This window comes from Cupressus sempervirens, chromosome 9, assembly GCF_028749045.1.
Source record: "Cupressus sempervirens isolate cs-2001-9-10 chromosome 9, ASM2874904v1, whole genome shotgun sequence".
Classification (NCBI taxonomy): domain Eukaryota; kingdom Viridiplantae; phylum Streptophyta; class Pinopsida; order Cupressales; family Cupressaceae; genus Cupressus; species Cupressus sempervirens.
Genome location: NC_143126.1, coordinates 427,564,402 through 427,585,201, shown reverse-complemented (window position 1 = coordinate 427,585,201; position 20,800 = coordinate 427,564,402).

Genomic DNA, 20,800 nt, shown 5'->3' with positions numbered 1-20,800 from the left:
CCACTCCCCATCCTTCTTTGGTGCTAGTACTACAGGTACTACACATGGACTCAGGCTCTCCCGAATCAAGCCCTTCCTCAATAACTCTTGAACCTATTTGTTTAGCTCCTTAATTTCAACTCGTAGGGAAAACTGGTATGCCTCTTCAACACTGGTCATTCTCACCAAACTTAATTCCTCCTAGATGCTAGGTCACAACCCATTGATACAATGAGCAACCTTTTCCTTATTTTGTTTTTCATGCCCTTCTCTAATCAAAAGTTGATAAAACTCCTCTGTATATTCTTGGACTAATTTTCCTGCTTGCTTTAACCCATGCATCTTCTTAAACAAATCAAGCTCATAGTCAATAGGAATGAACTGCTTCTTCAATTTTTCCACCATGCTATCCCACCTTGTGATCTTATCCTTTTCTCTTCTATTTCTTTCCAATTGAACCTCTTGCCACCAGATTTTTGCATGGCCTTTCAGTTTGGACTTTGCAAACTTAACCCTATCTGGATCCCTGATATCCTCATACTCAAAGTACTCTTCCGATTCATTAATCCAATCAATTAACTCATCTGGTTTCAAATTTTCTTAAAATACACCCACATCAATTGTAGGTATTTTCCTAAACTTAGTAATGGCCCTAAAAAGCCTTTCCTCTTCTTGATTCAAAACTTCCTCATCAAATTCCCCTTCTGGTCCAATTTTTTCTTCTTCATTGTCATCCTCACTTTCGTCACCTATAGTAACATTTGTTCCTCTACAGAGCTCCTCCTGCAATGCTTGTACCTGCCTTTGGAGGCCTCTAACCTCCTCAGGATTAATAGCTCCAGCCCTTCCACCATGCTTTCTTCCTGGAGGCATCTTCTTAATTCAAACCCACAACCACACAGTTCTGGTGCAAACTGCCTCATAGTCAGTGCTTTGTCTACACACTCAAGAAAACCACCTCTGATACCACTCGATGGAGACACAACCCAAGCACAGAATGGACACAATAAGAAAGAGAAAATTTCATTAACTATAAAAATATGCTAGTACACTTAGTGCAGAGAAATAGAGTCCAAAACATGCTCTATAGGCTTACAATAGCATAAATTTGGAGATAAATTCTTCTCCCAGTACCTTCTCTCAAACTCCACTCTGAACTGCCTTTTATAATGCCAGAAATGTCCATAAATAGACCCTGGAGAGTTAAGGATTAGGAATACAATCTAGAAAGTGCTAGTTGGCATCCATTGACCAAATAGAAAGCTCTAGAAGTCACATTAGAAGTCGGCACAAAATTAGAAGAATCCAGAAACGGTAACTGAACTTTTGGGAGGCATAACTTTTGAACCATAGCTTTGATTGATGAATTTTTTACATTTTTGGAAAGCTCTCAAAGTGCTCTATATCCTTATATAAAAGCTCCACTCATCTCCCAATTTTTGGCCCTATTCAAAGTCATTTAATGCTCATAACCTGACTTTGAAGCATTCTTAGGAGGTCTCCAAAAATTAAAAAATTACGATAACTTTCAAACCATGGGGCCTTTTGACCCGATTCTTTTTCCGGAATGCTCTAAATTACAATTACATTCATTGGACCAATTTATACCTTCTAGTTCACCAAAATGATGGCTCAATTACATACTCCTATTTTTTTGACATTTACATGTATCCCAAGGTGTTCATATACTCTAACCTAGAACACTGATAGTGGAACTATGAGAGTTGGAACCTTTATTTGACCCAAATGGGTATCTAGAAATGAAAACACATGAAATAGAAACTATATCTAAGTATATTTTTTTTGGGTGACACAGGATTTCCCTTATACCTCTGGATGCTCCTACATTAGCTCCCATGGAAGAAGATGATCCTAAGGAAGAGAGCACAATTGAAGATGTTTGTATCGTATGACTGATAATGTGCTATAGAATAGGATTGAAGAACATGTTACTAGTGCAATTAATAAAGATGGTGAAGATGATGATATTTGTGCATCTAATGATAATGAAGAAGTGAACCTTGATATACATGTAATTGAAAATGCATACAAGCCCTCATACCAAGGCTCCCAAACAACACTTCTCTCCATTGTATTGTTGTTGGTAAAATTCAAGGTTATGAATGGTATATCTAATGTAACAATCTCATGTATGCTAAGGTATAGTGTGATTTTTTTCATCTTCTATGTTAGCATACCATTAATGTTATTTATATTAATAATGTTTTTCTATAGGTTTATAGGTGGGTATTTGTTACTACCATCAAACATTCTACTTTTTTCTTACCAAGAATTATCGACCATTATGAAAGATATTGGAATGGAGTATCAAACAATACATGCATATCCCAATGATCATATTATATATCATAAACAACATGAATTTGTAATAGAATTCCCTAATTGTCACATTAGTAGATATCAATTATATCAAATAATAAAAAAGGTTCCTTGCAAAGTTCTTTGGTGTATTCCAATTATTCCATGTCTATAATGATTGCTTGGGTGTACCATCTTGACATAATTTATGGATTACCATGCATGCAATAGAAGTCAAGATGAAATTATCAAAATTATTGTAGATGGCTCTACATTTAAGAACATAGAAGATAGTTACCCATTATTTAAAGAAGAAGCTCATAATCTAGATTATTCATTGGCAATAGACAGTGTCAATCCATTTGGAGAGATGTGATCTATCTACTCGGTTTGGCCTATTTTTGTCAAATTAATAGTAATTTTTCTCCTTGGATTTTTGTAAAAGGGGAGCACATAATGTTGGCAATGATTGTACCAAGTACTTTTCTATTTAATAGTCATATAAATTAATTTATAATCATAGTATCAAAATAGCCATAATAATTATTATTTTTAGTGTTCATTCAACTAGGTAAGTACAAAGTGAAAGATATGAATGTATATATTAATCCCTTGATAAATTTTTTGGGCTATGGAATTGGGTCACTATGTATGACATCTCTAGACCAATTGGTGAATTATAATTTCAATTTCGTGCAATGCTTGTATGGACAATAAATGATGTCCCTTAACTAACACATTTTTTTGGTATGTAAAATTGATAATGCATATATTTGGTATTTAATAGTGCTAACACATTTTTTTTGTATGTTTAAGTTGTGTGTGATAATTGTAAATATGAATCTTATAGTACACATGTCATCCAATTATACATGATCTTGTAGGTCTTTAGAGAAAGAGAAAATTTGCATGACCAATTTGTAGTCCAAAGATGAAATCTCATCATTCAAAAAGTTTAGGAAAGTAGGTGTTCAATGAGCATAAACACATTCTCCAAAAAAATAATAAGTATCAAATTTATGCAAAACATATTTTCAATGGGTAAGAAGAGACAACATCAAAGACACAAAGAGTGACACCTCACATGTGGAGGTTGGAATACAATAGAATGAATGATCAAGGTACTATTATTCCATCTCATGCAAATTTTGGTATAAAATTTAAATTTGGATACTATCTTTTTTTTACTAGTAATATTATTGATGTTCATAAAGTTTTCCAAGGCATCGATGAGAAACTTCCAAAAGGACTTAAAAGCTATCCTAAAGAATTCAATAGGTTGTTGTACTACAAGCACCTCCCAATCATGCATTTATTTAATGCTAAGCATATTGTAAAGAATGTAACAAAGACACTATGGAAAATATTGGATGGAAGGTATGACAAATAAAAATTGGTCAAAATTTGCAATGACATTGATAAATCCAATCATGAATTGAAGTTTTTCCTTGAATCAAATAGAAATGGAAATCAAATTAGTACGAGTGTCATTCCTTCATTATTAATGTGTCAAAAAATCGATGCCATATATAAAAGCCATAAAATAAAAATAAAAAAACTAAATCTCCCACAGAATTTTCTACAAGCATAAGCAATCTCATATCAAAGAAAGGTGATTTTGGGTCAAGGTTGAAAACGTATTATTAGCATACCTTCATCAAGGTAAGTCAAGTTATTCTCCATTTACAATAAATTTTTAAAACATAATGTACTTTTTATTGCTTTATTTTATAATATATTGTAAAGATCATTTTATTATTAATATAGTACATTCTACCGCTATCTCTCCCACACAACTTTGACAACATGAATGTTAAACATGTTATATATGATCTTGGGAAATACACAAGGTTGGAAGTTTTATTAGTTTCATTAATATATTTTTGCATGATGAATATATTATAGGTGGTTTTCATCTAAAGAAATTGATGAAAAGGACAAAGAAATGGAAGAAAAAAATTCCTCAACTTGTAAGGCCTCTTCCCTAGGACCCTGTTATAAATCTTAATAACATGAATATGTTTAGATCTAGGAAGAGTATGAAGATGAAATATCATATTCCTTCCTATTCTACATATAATGTGAATTACATATTGTTACCAAAAATCATATGATAGAACAATGCTAAGTAGGTTTTAGGATTTAAGTATTCCATGATTACCATTTTCCATATCAATGATGAACCTACGATCTTATTAAGACTGATATACATTTTAGTCGTTGTTGTGCTAAGTATCATATTTGAAATTTTTCCAAGTTGTTAAGCTAAGAACCTATGAAATAAAGGTGCAAAGTGTCATAATTTAGAAACTATGTCGATGGGTTCATGATATTTTATGGCTTATTAGGATAATTGAATTAGATGGTTATTATGGAAAGATGAATCAACACCCGCCCTTATGATATTTCTTATAGTCATAGATGAAAATTATTGTTGAAAAGGATCTACATGGTAGAACTCAAAAATATGGAATGTAATGCATAAATTATCATACAAGTAGTAGAAGGCAGATATGTTGATATTCACGAGGATAGATTTTATGGCCCAATAAGATACAATAGATTTATTCTATAATTGATTTTGAAAAATATGTGACTATGAAAACCTCTTGATTTACTTGACATAATTGATATACCTTATTATTATTTTTATCTCATAATGAAAATAGGATACTATTAGTAATCAAACATTATTTAATCAAAGGATAGTAGTCATGATGTCTACATTTTGGTGATTTTGATCTAAAATATGTATTCAGAACTAATTTTCATGTTGGTTCACTTAATAGTATAGATTCAACATTTTATCATCATGCTAGAAGATGGAATATAATGCGATTTAGAGTACTAATTTGATTGTGATAAGGAAAGATTAATGTTGATCTGTAGATTCTGATATCTTAATGTTTTGAATGTTTACTCTACCAAAATTATTAGAAAAAGAAAGGTTAATTATGGAAATTTGGATATGCTGATTTTGAATTGTTAAAATTGTCATGCATCTATACACATATATTTTTATGATTTTCATTGGGCTACTGATGCTCGAGTTTAGTGTGCTAGCAATTGAACCATGGAATTTAATTAGGGAAACAAGGCCCAAACTTATGTGGACATAGTATAGCCAACGCAAATATTTGAAAGGATTCAAAATCCTTGTTGTGATGTATTTATTTTGTAAATGTAAGTTTTTATGTGTGTGGTAAATTTAATCTCTTAAATCCATCAGGGATATGTCATGGTGATGTTGATCTTAGATTGGTTTTGGAAATTGAGTGTCAACACACTTAAAACATTCACTAAGTTCATATTGAACTAAGAAATACATGTCAAGTTGCAATGAGTGCCAAGTCACTTAAGTGCTGAGTAGATAATACATGGTAAGTGATTCAAGTGCTAAGAAAAGAATAGATGCCGAGTAGTTCAAGTGCTAAGTTAGAGACAAAATTTATGTTAGTATTGAGCATTAGTAACCTTAAGTCTTGAGTAACACAGATTTGACATAGTTGTCTGAGATTGCACAAACAACTATGTAAACCATTTTTTAGCCAACCTAAGGATAGAATACGATCTTTTGAAGATAAGGACAAATCTGTATGTAGATTTTCCATGTAATTACATGTAGCTAATCAAAAAAAAGGGAAGGATTAAGCACAAAAAGGATGAACCTTAGTCATATATTCACACCTAACCCTAAGTCTTCTAATCTTCCTAAGGAGGACAAAACCTTGAATTTCATTATGAGTGTCTATGCATAAGGAACTGCAGGTAGAGACTAGTGAAGTTTGCATGGAGACTTAGAAGTTGTAAGTGAGTGAATTGTAGAATCATTTTGAAGAAGAACAAAGGATAGAGGATACAACATTGATATGTTAGATCAGAGAGGATCATGAAGGACACAATCACAAGATCTATGTTGAAATGCCCTAACAGGTGATTTTAGTTGAACCTCCTAGGTGGAGTAGTCCAACAAACTATTGTAAATCCTTTAATAGGGAAACATTTGATCTGATTAGGATCTAGGACTATTACAGAGGAATGCTAATTTATTACATAGAATTAATTTAAAACTTTTAACGAATCAAATTAACGTAAATGAAATAAGAGAACAACAAGATTAAGCTGATAAAAGAGACAATGAGAGAAAGAAGACGCAAACAATTTGATCTTGAAGTTCATCCGTATGGACTACGTCTCCGGGTCCAGCTCCAATAGGGGGACCGATCCGATTTTCTCCAAAATCAATTACAAGTGTTAAAGATCTTCCCTTCAAGCACAATTGCAGCATTACTCTCCAATGTGCAAGAATAATCATCAAGTCTTCAAGATCATAATCTCCTTCTCATCACCTGGATGCCTTTCCAAAGCCTACTACCCCCATTTTATACATCAAATTTAGCCAAAAATAGGCTAAAACAATTAACCAACATAATGTCCCATTTTGATTACATATTTCGAATTTGCCCCTTTTACCATTATTTTGTTATGATCTCACACCAAAATTAAGGGTTTGTTTTCAACAAATACCCTTATTTAAGTAAGATTGGGCGGATTTGTTATGGATAGATAACAACTCTTCCCTTAATATTCTATATACCATAAATAGCCCATTGGTTGGCCTTAATTTTAGGAGGCCTATGGTTAGGAGTTCAACTCCCATTATCTCATTCCTTTAATTCAAATTAAATAGCTATTTTAATTTGAATTTGAATGTTTTACCTCTCTTTATGATTTCATGATGTCATGCTGACATCATCAAAATCCGTACTTTTGCTTGAATTTGAAACCATCATAACTTTTATATCCGATCTCTGTTCTTGATGAAACAAATGCCATTGGAAAGCTTTTGAAGAGCTCTTTCATTTGGAATCCATTGTCAAATACTTTTGAGATGATTATTTTTTCACCCTTTTATGACCTTTGGTCCCAGTTTGATCATTTTGACCAGTCATAATTTTTGCACTTGAACTCCAATTTTGATCGTTCGAGTTATGTTGGAGAAAAAATTGTGAACACTTGTAATGATGTTGATTCTTGGAGCATTGGGGACATTTTACTTTTCAGTAATTTTTATGCCCTAGATCAACATTCCAAGTGGATGTTCTGAAGTCCTTTAGCTAGGAACACTTTGAATAGGGTTTTGAAATCCTCTAACAAGGTGGTACTTAATAGTCCTTGTAAGCCTTTAATAGGGAAGGCCTTTTGTAAGGTAGATCATGTCTCATGTCAACTCATTGTAACATTAATTGGCGACACTTTATTGTTGCAGTAGTGAAGAATTGTGGGTTTCATCCCCACCATAGTTTTACCTTCTCATTTGGAGGGTTTCTAGGTAAATATATTAGGTGTCAAATGTATGATTGCTTATGTCTTTACATGTTTCATATGTTTATGCTTTTCATGTTATTTCAACTTTATCCATTGAATGCATGAGATGGATGAGTCGTGAAAAGTTTTATGGGTTCATGTTTTTAACTGTTGATTCATCCCCCCCCTAGTAATTCACCTTTCCTACTTGTAATTCCATCAATTGGTATCAGAGCCTAGTTCTCAGGAGAAAAATCTTTGTAGCTTAGAGGAAAGATTTTGAAATGGAAGTCTACAAGTTTGGAAAGACCATTGAAAACTACGAGATTGAGATACATCTCATACTACATCAACTGAATGAAGCTACAAATGCTTTGAAGAGTTCCCTGAAGAGAAGGAAAGACATTACTATAGAACAAAATGATGCATAATAAAAATAGATTGACACCACAAAGCTATTTATAGATGGTAACTCTAGTGAATTTGATGCAACAATTGTAGATCTAATGGAAAAGAATAGACCACAAGTTGAAGAGATCAAAAATCTCAAGTTTGAGCAAGAATAACAAGCTATACTACTATGTGATGTGACTGAAAAAAAGAAGAAAGATATAGAAGACAAGACAATGATTGAAGAAGACAAAATAATTTTAGCAAATAGACTAGAAGAAAAGTCAACAGAGCTATCTAGGATCTCAAACATGTAATTGGATACATTAAGCCAAATGATGAATGCTCACCATGAGTTGAACATCAAGGACATTGAAATAACCACTTTAAAGCTACAAAATAAACAACTATAGAATGGTTTAAAAAGAGAAAAGGAATATGTTGAAAGTTTCAACAAGCCAAATGAAGTTGTAGTGCTTGCCCCTAGTTTACATTTTTTTGTTATTGTCAAACTCTTTTAGGCTAGTTTTATGTTTGATTACAAGTAGTATTGTTTTGAGATTATTAGATATTGTTTTACATTTAGTTGATTATATGATGAGATTAATAGGTACTCTATACTTCATGTATGCATGATGATTATTCAGTGATTTTAGTTATTGATGATGATTGGTTAGATGGATTATCATAGGTGTTTGGTTATGGATACTTACCCCATACTGCATGTGTATGGTGTGCGTGTATGTTTTCTTTATGTATGGCATTTCTAATGTGATTAAGGGAGTCATAGTCACCTACTAGTCAAGATCCACATGATCTACCACTTCCTACAATTGCCTATTTAGCTTAGAATATTGTGTTTGTACATGTGTGGATTTTATGTAGATTGTAGGTACCAAGTATCAACTTCCCTAAATTGCCAGGATGAGCATACCCTATCACATTATCTTAATGGTAAGAGAGGGGAGATAAATTCTTAAGTCGAAATCCTAAACCTTTGACCCATTTGTATTAGAAAATTTGGATAAGTATTTGAGTTGTTTACCTTTTGAATGCGTCAGATGACATTAATTTGTGATTATAACCCTTTAGTTTGATTTTGTATGTGTTTTTCTTTTTTGGATTTTCATAGTTTGTTTTATGAGTCCTCGGTGATTTTTCTATTAATTAAATTAGATTAAAAGATTACATTAATTATTTAATTTAATGGAAAATTATTATGATATTTAATATATCTAATGAATTAAGAAATTAATTAAATCAAAAGAATTAAATTTAAAGATAAAAGTTTAATTTTAGAATATGGTAATATTTATTTAATTTAATAATATATTTAGAGTTCATTTTTGAAGAAATGCTAAATATTATTATTGAATTTCATAAATATTTTATCAATTAAATGTTTGAAAATAAATTAAAAAGTGAAAAGATATTAATTTATTAAAAGTTTCAAAATTGCATAATGTGTGCATGAGATTAAAATTTAATAAATTAATTGAAAATAGAAGTCAACTAAAAATTAAATAAACTTATTTAATAATTTAGTTAACATGCATGGAAAAGATAAAGAAATGATAATAAGGAGGTGAATTCTGGTGAGCACGGAGTCCTCTCGGGTGATCACACAATTAGTGCCCCAATTTTAGGAGAGAACTCCTTATCACAAATTGAGGGTTCATTTTCAAGAGATTGTAAATTTTGGAAGATGAAAGGATTTCAAAACAGAGAAGGTTTTGAGAGGAGAAATTTCTCTCATAATTTGCTTGGTCATAGTGATTAGCATCATAGTCTAGGTAGACGCTTGTAATTATTTGCTCAATTTATTATGCTCTTTTCTTTCATTTCTTCTTCATGACTATGGATTGAATATCCAAATTTCTCTATGATGAACTTGTGAATATTTGAATATTGTAAATTACTGAATGCATGTCAATATCTTCTATATACACGGAGGTTTAAAATATAGTAAGACAAATCTCATTCTGTAGATTTGGGGTCTCGGTTTTATTCGGGAAGGGTTTGAAATGATATGGAAATTTTAGATTGAAAAGTCAAATGGTTCGTTAAATTTTCCCTATTAGACCTTGGTCATAATTCTATTTTAAAAAATTTTATTTTTTAAATTATTTAAAGGAGGGTTATTATAAAATTTATATTTTATAAACTTTTTTGCAAAGTAATTTTTTTAAAAATAATATAAATTGGGGAGGGAGTTGGAGAAAACCCCACACAACCCCTCACACCACTATCGGCACCCTTAAAGGGGTTGAGACAATAGGTACACTACTACTCGTAGTAGTAGTACTACTACTATCTTTGGCAACAGAGTACCCTATGGCCGTAGGTCAAAGGCCGGAGAGCCTTTTCAATAAAGTTTTCTTTAAAAATCTAATATTATTAATATTTTGATAAATAGTAAATATTTGATTTTTAATTATTAATAATTTTAATAAATTTAATAAATAATTAAATGTTAAATAATTAATTATTAATAGTTTTATTTATAGTTATAAATTTAATAAATAATTAATAAATGATTATATTTAGTTTATTTATATATTAATTTAATTAAATATAATTTCATTAAGATTAAATTGATAATGAACGCAATTAATAAGATTGTAAATTTATTTAATTACTATTAATAATTTTGATTTTTAATAAAATTGTAAATTATTTTATTTTGAAAAAATCAATAAGAATTATTTTTATAATTTAAATAAAAGATTATCCTTAGAATATTTTAAGAAATTTACTCAAAACCAAAATAGCAGTAATTGTACATTTTTATTCAAATAATGAATTGGTTCTTTTTGTAGGGTAAATTGAGAATCTTAGATACTTGAAACATACATTGAAAAATGAAAACTGAAACCTTAGATTTAACTCAACTATATGTTTTCCAAATCAAACAAAACTATGAGACTATTCTTTTTTTCTATGTGTTGTCTATGTTTTCGGGTTTCAGGGTTTAACCTAGCCTTGACTAGTCTTAGGTTGTTACCAGAGGCTCGAGGGTTATGTGTTTGTGATGTCATGTTGATGTTTTGATCTTGATCTTTTTTAAAACCTAATGATGGTAATGTGATGGTATGCTTTATGATATGTTTGTATTTACCATTCGTTATTACTTTCTAGTGTTCTCGTGTGAAGCTGAGGTGATTATTATGAGATATTTGAGTTAACCATTTTGAGTCTTCTATTAGTATTTTTGGGGATTCTTTTGATTTCCTCATAGAGAACTGATGTGTTATTGTGATTTATCTTTTGATGCTTTCTAGTCACTTGTATAGGACTTAGGTGATTTTATATGATACTTTGATTTATACTTTTATGAGCCTAGGTTAGGTTATCTATATGCAATGTCAGGAAGTGGCTTGCAATGGGGGCCAGGGCCCTAAGTGGTTCCCAAGGTAACCCATTGTGAGTTTGTTAATAAGTCAAAACACTACACTAAATGGAAATAAAATGAACCTAATAAGAGTCTTTGTATGTTCTCGCCCATGCCTCAAGTGCTAGTATAGGCTAGGATGGGAGTAGAGAGAACACTTGGTTGTGACCTTGCATCCGCAGTATGCCTTGTTAGTACAAGAGGATACTAGTGGCCATATAGGGATCACTACAAGGCCAAGGTCCTAAGAGATTGCCAGGGTAACTCTAGCATGATTTGTGCGATGACACTTTCCCACTTACATAGTAGGTTTCCTATGTGTCTTGTGTGTCTCTGGGTCTAGATGTTGATTTATCTTGGAACCTTTGAGTTAAGTTGCTTTTATGGTTTCTTGGACTTAGAGATTACTTTTGATATTTGGTTTGATATCATATTTTGGACTTGAGACTATCTCCTTAGTGTGGTGGAAGTGGGCCATTTAGGTTCCAAGAGATTGGGTGGTAGTGCTTTTTACTCTTACCATTAAGATCCATCCATTGATAATGTTCTCGGAGTTTCCTTCTATGCATTTCATTTCATTCTATGTTTCTATCATTATGATGGATCTGATTATATCTTATGATGGATGTTTATATCTTTTATGATAGATGATTTCATTTATGGTATTGTACTTTGTATCCTAGGTATGAGGAGGGTGATGGAATTCTATTTTTATATATGTGTATGCCTTGTCAGTACAAGAGGATAATAGTGGCCACATAGGGATCACTATGAGGCCAAGGTCCTAAGAGATTGCCAGGGTAACTCTAACATGATTTGTGTGATGACACTTGCCCACTTACATAGTAGGTTTCCTATGTGTCTTGTGTGTCTCTAGGTCTAGATGTTGATTTATCTTCAAACCTTTGAGTTAAGTTGCTTTTATGGTTTCTTGGACTTAGAGATTACTTTTGATATTTGGTTTGATATCATATTTTGGACTTGAGACTATCTCCTTAGTGTGGTGGAAGTGGGCCATTTAGGTTCCAAGAGATTGGGTGGTAGTGCTTTTTACTCTTACCATTAAGATCCATCCATTGATAATGTTCCCAGAGTTTCCTTCTATGCATTTCATTTCATTCTATGTTTCTATCATTATGATGGATGATTATATCTTATGATGGATGTTTATATCTTTTATGATAGATGATCTCATTTATGATATTGTACTTTGTATCCTAGATACAAGGAGGGTGATGGAATTCTATTTTTATATATGTATATTATTTAAATGGACATTGGACTTTTTAGTTATTCTTTCATATGGATATGATAGTTGTTCGACTTAGTATTAGTTAAATTTAAATGTGACTCAACATCTTGGGATCCTTAAGGAATGTAACCTATTATGTATGTTTATAGATGATTGTATGTTATTACTTTCACTACTTTATGTTTGATGTGTATGTTATTCTTCTTGTTAAAAAAAAATATTTGAAAAACTTAGTAAATCTTTAGGTTATTTTTTTTGGATCCCTTGGTGGGGTGTTACATCTTGTATCAAAGCTTAAGTTTCTACATTGGGAGCTTTGGGTATATTGGAACACCACTAGTTGTTAACTAGTTGAGAAAAAAATGAAATTTAAACTGTTATGTATATATCTATTATAAATTGAACTTGAACTAGTTGAACTGAAAAAAAACTTAGGCTTTAGTTGTATACTTTCAAAGTTGAACATTTAGACCTCAAAACTAAAATTATACATAAACCTAAAAATAGGAAAAAATGAAAATTGAAACTTATTCTATCATCAAAACCTGTGTCTTTTATATATGCTTTATAGTGGTATGTTTTATGGTTATTATAGAATCTTGTATCTTGTTGTAAGATGATATCTTGGGCAAGATCTTCAGTTATAGGTCATAGCCTAGGTCATGTTAGAGGCCTTGGACTAGGTAGAAACATTAGTGCACACGAGTATGTTCATGAAGGCCTTAATTAGGAAGAGGGTGGGGAAGTCCATGTTAGTGAGCATCAAGAAGAGAACCATAGAGAATAGTAGGCTGACTCAGAGGAAGTTGACCTAAGGCAAATGATGAAGACCATTATTGATCGCCTACCTCCTCTTCAAGATGTTGATCAAGATGGGGCTCATCGGGCATGACATGAAAATAGACCTAGGTCTAGGAGCCCTTAGAGGGATCGACATAGATCCATGATATCTACTCAGATGAAGGACCTTCAGAGGTCCAAGGTCAAACCCTATAATGGGTTGGATTCAATTTATGTAGCTGAGAAGTGGCTTATTGCTCTTGACAGGGTTTTTGCTATTCAAGACTTTGATAGTAATGTCAAAGCTAGGTTTGCTATTACCAACCTGGAAAAATTTGGAGCCACTTGGTGAACTATCAAAGAGAAGAAGCTGAGCATAGACATGAATAGTGTCACATGAGATTTATTCTTGGAAAACTTCCATGATTGATTCCTACCATAGGAATGGAAGCAACATAGAGTAGATGAGTTCCATAACCTGCGACAATTCACTATGACTATAGTAGAGTATGAGTGCATGTTCTATGACCTTATGCCCTTTTTAGGAATTAGTGATAAACCACCATAGTTGGCACAACATTTCATTAAAGGATTGAATAATTATCTAATTGGGGGTGTTAAGGTGTTTGAACCTAGAACCCTCAAGGATGTAGTACATCGAGCCATTCTTGTAGAGCAAAGTGTTAACCTGGGACATGGGGGTTTTGTAGGAGCACCTTCAGCATCATGATCAAAGTGTAATCAGGGAGCAGGTGGTAGTAAGAAACCTCCTTCTATAAGTAATCACCAGTAGGGAGGATCTTATCCTCCAACTTTGGGTGATGATGGTGGTTCTATATCTAAGAACTACCACAATGTGCAGTGCAATAAGTGCAACCAGTATGATTAGTCATCTCAGTTTGTTCAATCTTATCCTAGTGGGGGTAATGTCCAATAGTCTAGTGCACCTAGGGTGTAGAGGAGTTTCAACAAAGAATGTTTCTCATGTAGATAACATGGACACAAGTCATCCCATTGCCCTCAAGGGAAATCACAATTCTCAGGCCAGAGACCCGCAGCTTCAAAGCCTATAGTTGGAGACATAGGTAGATCCCAGAGAGTGTTCTTAGTGGAGTCATATCCTCCTACAGTGAGTTCTTTAGTTTTACCATTCTTGTAGGCTTCTAGGAGTAAGCCTATGTCTAGGGGGGGTGGATGTAGTGCCAATCCCTAGTTTACATTTTGTTGTCATTGCCAAACTCTTTTAGGCTAGTTTCATGCTTGATTACCAGTAGTATTGTTTTAAGATTATTAGATATTGTTTTAGATTCAGTTGATTATATGATGAGATTACTAGGTACTCTATACTTTATGTATGCATGATGATTATTCAGTAATTTTAGTTATGGATGATGATCAGATAGATGGATTATCATATGTGTTTTCTTATGGATACTTACCTCATACTTTGTATGGTGTGCATGTAATTTTTATTTATGTATGGAATTTTTGATGTGGTTAAGTCTAAATTCTACTCATATGAGCCACTTCAAAAACCTCAAGATATTACAACATTAGAGGTAATCAAATCATACCAAAAATATTTGCATTCAACCTATACTAATCACTCCTCCATATCAGCACAATCATCTTCAATGGTACCAAGAACATTTGCAAATTTAGGATCCCAACTAGAAGGTTGTGGCAACAGCTCATGGACATCCCAACTAGAACTTGAACCCTCTTCTTGATGTGGCTAAATAGGAACCATCAAATTTGCATCAACATTACCAGTGTTTTGCCTTTGCAATACCCCAATTACAATTGGAGACCCAATCTCAGGCTTACCATCTTTAGGAAAAAAATAGGGTTGTTCCCTTCCAACATGAATTTGTCCTTGAAAATTAGGACAAGTATTTGAGTTGTTTACCTTTTGAATGCATTAGATGGCATTAATTCATGATTATAACCCTTTAGTTTTATTTTTTATGTGTTTTTCTTTGTTGGGTTTTCGTATTTTTTTTATGAGTCCTTGGTGATTTTTCTATTAATTAAATTAGATTAAAATATTAAATTAATGATTTAATTTAATCAAAAATTATTATGATATTTTTAATATTTACTTATGTTTAATTTATTCATAAATTAATTAAATAAAAATAATTAAATTTAAAGATAAAAGTTTAATTTTAGAATGTGATAATATTTATTTAATTTAATAATAATATATTTAGAGTTCAGTTTTAAATAAATGCTAAATATTATTAATTAAGTTAATAAATATTTTATCAATTAAACATTTGAAAATAAATTACAAAGTGAAAAGATATTAATTTATTACAAAATTCAAAATTGTATAATGCATGCATGAGATTAAAATTTAATAAATTAATTGAAAATATGAGGCAAGTAAAAATTAGATAAAGTTATTTAATAATTCAATTAACATGCATGGAAAAGATAAAGAAAAAATAATAAGGAGTTAAAGTCTATTGAGGACGAAGTCCTCTTGGGTGATCGCACACCTAGTGCCCCGATTTGAGGAGAGAACTTCTTATCACCAATTGGGGGTTCATTTTTGAAGGACCACAAATTTTGGAAGAGGAAAGGATTTCAAAAGAGAGAAGGTTTTGGGAGAAGAAATTTCTCTCATAATTTGCTTGGGCATAGAGATTAGCATCAGAGTCCAGGTAGACACTTGTAATTATTCACTCAATTTAATACGCTCGTTTCTTTCATGTCTTCTTCGTGATTGTAAATTGAATATCCAAATTTCTTTGTGATGAACTCACCAATATTCCAATATTGTAAATTACTAAATGCATGTCAATATCTTCTGTATACATGGAGGTTTAAAATATAGTAAAACAAATCTTGTTCTGTAGATTTGGAGGCTCATTTTTATTTGAGAAGGGTTTGAAATGATACGAAAATTTTATATTGAAAATTCAAATGGTTCGTTAAATTTTCCTTATCAGAGCTTGGTCATAATTCTTTTTAATGAAATATATATATTAAATTATTTAAAGAACGAGGGTTATTATAAAATTTATATTTTATGAACTTTTTTTAAAGTAAAAATTTTCAAAACAAAAAAAAAAAAAATTGGGGAGGGGTGGGGAAACACCCCACACACCCCCCCCCCCCACTCATATCGCTATTGGCACCCTTAAAGGGGTTGTGGCAGTAGGCACACTGCTGCTCGCAGTAGTAGTAGTACTGCTATTTGTGGCAACAACATACTCTGCTATCGTAGGTCAAAGGCCGGCATACCTTTTCAATAGACAAGTGAATTTTTTTTAATAATTTAAAAACAAAAAGTAATTTTGTTTATATTTTAATAAATATTAAATATTGAATTTTTAATTATTAATAATTTTATTAAATAATTTTTATAAATCTAATATATATATATATATATATATAACTAAATATAATTTTATTAAAATTAAATTGATAATGAAGGTAACTAATAAGATTGTAAATTTATTTAAATATTATTAACAATTCTAATTTTTAATAAAATTGTAAATTATTTTAATAATTTAAATAAATGATTACCCTTAGAATATTTTTAAAAATTTACTTAAAATCAAAATAGGGTTAATTGTACATTTTTATTCAAGTAAATGAATGGGTTATTTTTGTAAGGTAAACTAAGAATCTTAGATACTTGAAATGTACATTCAAAAATGAAAACTAAAACCTTACATTTAACTCAACTGTATGTTTTTCAAATCAAACCAAACTGTGAGACTATTCTATTTTCTATGTGCTATCTATGTTTTGGGGTTTTGGGGTTTGACATAGCCTTGACTAGTCCTTGGTTGTTACAAGAGGGTCACGAGTTATGTGTTTGTGATGTCATGCTGATGTGATCTTGATCTTTTTAAAAACCCAACCATGATAATGTGATGGTATGTTTTATGATATGTTTGTATTTATTGTTCATTATTGCTTTCCAGTGTTCTTGTGTGACGCTGAGGTGATTATTATGAGATATTTGACTTAACCATTTTGAGTCCTTGACTAGTTTTTTTGGGGATGCTTTCCAGTTGCTCACAGAGAACTAATGTGTTATTTTGATTTATCTTTTGATGCTTTCCAGTCACTTGTATAGGATTGAGGTAACTTTATATGATTCTTAGATTTGTACTTTTATGAGCCTAGGGTAGGTTATCTATATGTAATGTCAAGAATTGGTTTGCAATGGGGGCTAAGGCCCTAAGTGGTTCCTAGGGTAACCCATTGTAAGTTGATTAATAAGTCAAAACACTACACTAAATGGGAATAAAATGAACCTAATAAGAATCTTTGTACATTCTCGCCCATGTCTCGAGTGCTAGTACATACTACGATGAGAGTAGAGATAACACTTGGTTGTGACCTTGCATCTGTAGTATGCCTTCTCAGTATGAGAGGATACTAGTGGCCACATAGGGATCACTAGGGGGCCGGGGTCCTAAGAGACTGCCAGTGTAACTCTAGCATTATTCGTGTGATGACACTTGCCCACTTACATAGTAGTTTTCCTATGTGTCTTGTGTGCTTTTAGATCTAGATGTCAATTTATCTTGGAACCTTTGAGTTAGATTTCTTTTAGGGTTTCTTGGACTTAGAGAGTACATTTGATATTTGGTTTGATATCTTGTTTGGGACTTGAGGCTATCTCCTTAGCATGCTGGGAGTGGGCCATTTAGGTTCCATGTAGTCAGGTGGTAGTGCTTTTTACTCTTACCATTGAGATCCGTCTGTTGATACCATGGCTAGAGTTTCCTTCTATGCATTTCATTTCATTTTATCTTTGTATCATTATGATGGATGATTATATCTTATGATGGATGTTTATATCTTTTTTGATGGATGGTTTCATTTATGGTATTGTACTTTGTATCATGGATTTGAGGAGGATGATATAATTCTATTTTTATAAATGTATATTATTTAAATGGACATTGGACTTTTTAGTTATTCTTTCATATAGATGCCATAGTTTTTAGACTTAGTATTAGTTAAATTTAAATGTGACTTGACATCCTGGGGTCCTTAAGGAATGTAATCTATTATGTATGCTTATAAATGATTGTATGTTATTGCTTTCACTACTTTATGTTTGATGTGTATGTTATTCTTCTTGTTAAAAAAAATGTTTGACAAACTTAGTAAATCTTTAGGTTATTTCTTTTGGATCCCTTGGTGGGGCATTATAAAAGCCATCAAATACTTTGAGTAACTACTAAAATCCCCTAGATCTAATCGAGATACATTGGAATTGGGCTACACAAGCACTAGAGAAGGAGAATCATCCAAAGCTGCTAAGAAAAGGAACAATAAAGGTAGGAACTCTAAACCTACTTGTCATGATTGTGGTAAGAAAGGATATACAACTAATGTTTGTAGAAGCAAGAATGAAAATCAAAATGTTAACCCTAAGAACATGACTCATTGTCATAAGTGCAAAAAAAAGGTCATTAGACACATGAATGCAGAACCCAAACCATGCATGCACCAAAATTTGAAGGACATTGCTACAATTGTAAGAAATATGGACATAGAGCCTTTGAATGTAGATCCAAGTCCACATGGTCATCAAGCAAGCCAAAAAAGGTAAGAAACTATGAAAACTTTTATAACTTGGATTACAATACAAGATATAGCTATCATTATTTTTGGGAATGTGGTCATATACCTGAAAAATACATTAGGACTCACTTCAGTGGTAACTATAAGATATGGTTGAGTCAAACCACATGTTTTAGGTATAACAAGACTAGTCACATCAGCAAGCATTGTCCAACTAGGTCCAATGCACAAAGTTGGGAATTTGATAATGGTAAAGGCAAGGTAGAAGTTGAACACATCAAGAATGAGATGAACAAGACATGGAAGAAGAAATATTCTTATAGTAAATCAAATGGAGAAGGGATCACTTCACCCAATGGGTCAAGTGGTCACATGTCATCAAACTAAGAAAATAAGAGGTATGTCCAACTAATATTTAAAGTGTGTTACATTATACATAAATTCCAAAAGAAATTAGCACTGAAATGATTCCATTAGCATGAATTAAGATGCAAGAATTCATGAAAAATTCAAGGTTAAAATCTTCAAGTTTAATGTTGTTGCCAAGTATGAAAATTTTTTTGTGTATGTTGAGTGGAAAACTAGTTAATGTCAAGCTGTTAATCAAAGATAGTTAGAGCTAAGTCAATAGTAGCTAACAAGTGAAGGAAGTTTCTATATATGATGAATGAAATAGTAATTGTGTTGATGTTGAGTTTTATAGCTATACATGACCAAGCACTAAATGCAAAGTTCTAAAGGGTATAAGGTTGATTTTCTCCTAGTTTTTCATTATTATGAATTCAAAGTGAGAATGAGCAGAGCAAAGAAGCAATTCATGAACTAGTTTGAAACATTTGCAAGGATTCCAACAATGATCAAGCAATAGTTCATCGAATCTTAAAGGTATTCTTCATAATCTGAGTTGTGCAATTTTAAATTTGATAAACCATAGTTTGATAAAATGGCCTCTAGCTCAAAGAATGCCAAGCAGAAAGAAGTTTTTGAGGTTCAATCAGTTAGCAATGATTTTAAACAACCCAATTTCAAGGCCATCCCAAATATTGCTTATAAAAATGACCCATTAGGCACATTATCCATGATTCTACCAAATGTAATAATGGTACAAGATGTGAGGAAATGCTAAAAATACAAAGTAGAAGCCATAGATGACATGGAAATAAGATAGGCATATGAAAAATTGTGTGAAAGTGGAGTCCTAAAGGAAGAATTCAAGATTGTGGAGAGAAAGGGTTTGACTTGTGCCCTAGATTTCCCCATGGTTTTCAAAATTGAATGGATTAAAATAGTTCTAAGTAGAATTCATGATGGATGTCTATGTTTAGAGGGTGGATTGATCAAGATTTCAAAAAGGATTATTCATAGGGTGATTGGTTATCCAACCCTAGATCAGCCAAAGACCCTACATGGTGACTCCAAAGAGGCAATTGAGAAAAATACAAGTGTTAAAAGGAACAAGCATGGTATGACCATTGACACCATTATAGATCCTTTTCTTGATTTTGTTGTTAGAGTTATTTCCCACAAGTTCTATTAATCAAGCAAGTTAAACAGTGTGCCCTACATAGCAGTGGATGTTGGTTACAAAATTGTTAAGAAAGATCACACCTATGATCTTCTAGAACTTCAATTACAATAGATAAATGAAAACCTAGGAGCCATCAGAAAGATACAAAGTGCGCAATGTAACCTTTGATCAATCCTTGTGTGCATATTCTTTTATGTGCAAAATGAATTCCCATCTTTTGGAAAAATTGGGTGGAAGACCAATAGTTAGTGGCTATCCAAATTAATGAGTATAATGAGTAAATGGGAGAGAA